This window comes from Cydia amplana, chromosome Z (genome assembly GCF_948474715.1).
Source record: "Cydia amplana chromosome Z, ilCydAmpl1.1, whole genome shotgun sequence".
In the NCBI taxonomy this organism is placed as follows: domain Eukaryota; kingdom Metazoa; phylum Arthropoda; class Insecta; order Lepidoptera; family Tortricidae; genus Cydia; species Cydia amplana.
Window position 1 is genome coordinate 7189328 of NC_086096.1, and position 4165 is coordinate 7193492.

The window sequence follows — 4165 nt, forward strand, 5'->3', positions numbered from 1 at the left end:
AGGCAGATCATGAAATGCCGGCGTTTCATGATCTGCCTAGGAATGTCACCCCTTGAGGTTTGCACGATATGGCTGGTCGTCGCTAGGCAGATCATGAAATGCCGGCGTTTCATAATCTGCCTAGGAATATCACCCCTTGAGGTTTGCACGATATGGCTGGTCGTCGCTAGGCAGATCATGAAATGCCGACGTTTCATGATCTGCCTAGGAATATCAACCCTTGAGTTTGCCCGATATGGCTGATGGTCGCGCTAGGCAGATCATGAAATGTCGGCGTTTCATGATATTCCTAGGAATATCACACCCTACTTATTTGATATGCCTAAACGTCGCTAGGCAAATCGTCAAACGTTGATGTTTGAACGATATGGCTTGTAGTCGTTAGTCAGATCATGAAATGGCGGCATTTCATGGTATGCCTAGGAATATCTCGATATGGCCGATTTTACGATCTGCCTCCGACATAGATATAGATTTATGATGTAACTGACAGTTACGTCTATTTAAAATAAATGTAGGTAGGTACCTATATATATTTTTTTGTCTCTAATTAACAAAACCCAAAGTGAGCCGTATGTGTGCTAGAGATATGAGCATTTATAAAAATGTTCTTCGTGATTTGCTTATCCATAGGCACTTAGCATCATGTTCGTTAGACGCACGTGTCAGATCCTCTTTTAAATGTTGTGATTTGATAAAATTCTTAACAACTCAACCATGCTTCTCAAGATGAGCTCACACGACCTTAGCTTAGGTAACATCCATAAATAGACTCGTATCGTATTAAGTGTGCTTCACTGCCAGCGAATCAATTTGACTAGCTAGTCTGATAATATAAATAAATAAGGTTTTTCGTACACAAGCGACAAAATACCTTCAAGAGGAGTCAAGCGATAAATGACTTAAATAGGGTCAATACCAACGACCTCCTATACATATAAATGTATGACCTATACTTAATCATATATAGGTACCTCTTAAAGGTATAGATCAACCGCAATAACAACTTGTATTCTAACATGTAGATCTTATGAGCATCTTGTTTCGAGGTAATTATCCCGTTTGCACGGTTCATTAAGTGTTCATTATAAGTAAATATCAAAGTTGGTATCAGATGGATGATGAATTTGTTATGAATATGCTTCCGTAGTTCATAATACGGAATGCGTCCCTTACGAGAAGCAGTTAGCCAAGTTTGATTAGCACCTCGGTATATTCTGTATTCAAACTATTTCAAACTATACTATACTACCATACTGTGGCTGACCTGCAGTGCCGTTACCCGTAACAATCGTTTAACGTTGACATAAATAATTTGTGTTTGCTAGTAGGTAGAAGGTAGAAGTAGGTAAGTACTGCAGTTATAGTAAACTTTATTTTTATATTAATTTAAATCTTTAATAGGAGCACACTTGCATTGTATGCGACTTATTTTATCTGTAGTTGAAAATTCACCAATAAGGATAAAAATATCAAGTTACCTAAATACAATGTTATTTTTAATGTACCTATGTAATTATATTACTTATACTAAAGTTCCGATGCTCGATTTGCATTACTTGCTAGGTACCTATAAGAATATGTATATTTACAATAACAAAAAAATTGTGTCTTTTACTTGGTCTATCGATATAACATACCTATATGCGTATAATGTTAACACGTTACGTGCATGTGTTTAATAGTTGAAAACTCACCAAATAGTATTCGCATTATGAAGAACTGTGATACGTCCTAGCCCTGTAAAGAAATTATTTTATCGTTAAGTAATTCATAATATACACGTAATACTGCTGTAGGTACAGAATGAACTCTTGATTGTAAAATATGACACTCTTTTTTTGGCATTTATTAAAGTAACCATCGTCATGTGTCATGTCGATCTAATTAAACCGAACCGGGAATTTAGAATTTAGAATGAGATAAAAATAGTTGATGATCCCAAAAATTGTATATTTGTGTGCTGTGACTTTCGATTAGGGTTGCCAGATCGAAAGGCGCTATTATCGGGAAAAAATATCAATTTTTCGGGATTTTGGGCCTTAAGTCGGGAAAAAAACCATTCAAATTAAATTAATTGTATTAAAAACAACGATATTTTACATTATTGGCACTACGTCAGCTTCTCTGCCCAATCTCGCCGCGCGCGCGCGCTGACGGGCTCAATGTGGGTCGCTGGCTCGCTCAACGACAGTTTGGAACTTGAAATTATTGTTTTATAACGTGATGCTGTTTTTCCGGACAATTTTCACTTTGTCGGGAATCGGGAACACATGCTAAAAATCGGGAGAATCCCGCCGAATCCCGACCATCTGGCAACCCTACTTTCGATGCATAACAGACTTTTTACCGCAAAAACCTGGAGTGGCTTTTTATTATAAGTACCTATTTAGGAAAAAAGAAGCATCGATTAAAATTCAGACAGGATCCGGTTTGAGAAGGACAAATATTTGAAAACAAGTTCGCTACATGATTTAGCTTTTTAGGGTTCCGTAGCCAAATGGAAAAAAACGGAACCCTTATGGATTCGTCATGTCTGTCTGTCTGTCCGTCTGTCCGTCTGTCCGTCTGTCCGTCTGTCCGTCTGTCCGTCTGTCCGTCTGTCCGTCCGTATGTCACAGCCACTTTTTTTGGAAACTATAAGAACTATACGGTTGAAACTTGGTAAGTAGATGTATTCTGTGAACCGCATTAAGATTTTCACAAAAAATAGAAAAAAAAACAATAAATTTTGGGGGTTCCCCATACTTAGAACAGAAACAAAAAAAATTTTTTTTCATCAAACCCATACGTGTGTGTGTGTGTTATGGATAGGTCTTCAAAAATGATATTGAGGTTTATAATATCATTTTTTTCTAAACTGAATAGTTTGCGCGAGAGACACTTCCAAAGTGGTAAAATGTGTGTCCGCCCCCCCCCCCCCCCCCCCGCAACTTCTAAAATAAGAGAATGATAAAACTAAAAAAATATATGATGTACCTACATTACGATGCAAACTTCCACCGAAAATTGGTTTGAACGAGATCTAGTAAGTAGTTTTTTTTAATACGTCATAAATCCCCTAAATACGGAACCCTTCATGGGCGAGTCCGACTCGCACTTGGCCGCTTTTTTTGGTTTTCATCTTCGCTGAACTATCGAGATAATTACTCTATCTGTTTTTTTTTCTCTGTATTTATAATCAGATAAAACACATTTTATTGTTTTTCTGGGAACTAGTTGTTCAACTGTTTTCTACTAACGTAAATTTAAAGTAAACCCGTTAATTCGAACAAACCTGACCTACATAATGTAACTCGACGTGATTGGCTAGCATTCAAAATACTTACACGACTGACCACTTGGAACACAAACGCACCACTATCAGTCTAACAAAACCACAATTTTTTATTTTATTTTTTAACCGTCAAAATGCGCGGGAATCGTGCAGCCGCGTCCGGTGCGTGCTCAATCGAGAATGACGTGCACGGAAGCTGCTACACACCGTTTTATATATTGTAAGGGTAAAAACACCAGAGCACCATTTTAAACAATATTTATTAGGGAATCACAATAATAATCAGAGTTTTGGACTTAGGTAATACGCGACGCCGATCACGCGCAAAAACCGATCTTTAGATGACAGACGTCAAAGTGTTGCTCTATTCCTGGTTCTCGTAGTGATGTCAAGACCGCTGTTTGACGATGCCGCCTTTTAGCTCGGCCATCGCCTGACCCGACCAGCGCCCCGCAGGTCACTGTCATCAGTGCAGCCACTGAAGTCTGCCACAGCCAACGCAGTCGCAGCAAGCTGGGTCTTCACCAGGTGGATGTAGCCTCCACCAGTTCAATATTCTGCGAATTGAACAAGCACCTTTTACGCTCAGCCGATATACAAGCCTTGGTCCTTTTGAGTAATTCGACTCGAGTTCCGTTGAAACGGTCTATTTCGTTATTGTCAACTTACACCAAGATATTTAGTTCTATTTCAGTCGAATTGGAGTAAGGGCTTAAGCCGACTGAACCAAATGTAAGAAAGCATGACCAGGCTAGGTACCAAATAATCCGTGGTATGAGAGGTGTTAGGATATGCAAGTCTGCTCAGCACTTGCTTGAAATACACAAAAGGCTTAATTCACGTGCATATGACACCAAGAGGATATAAATACCAATTCATTAATTATGC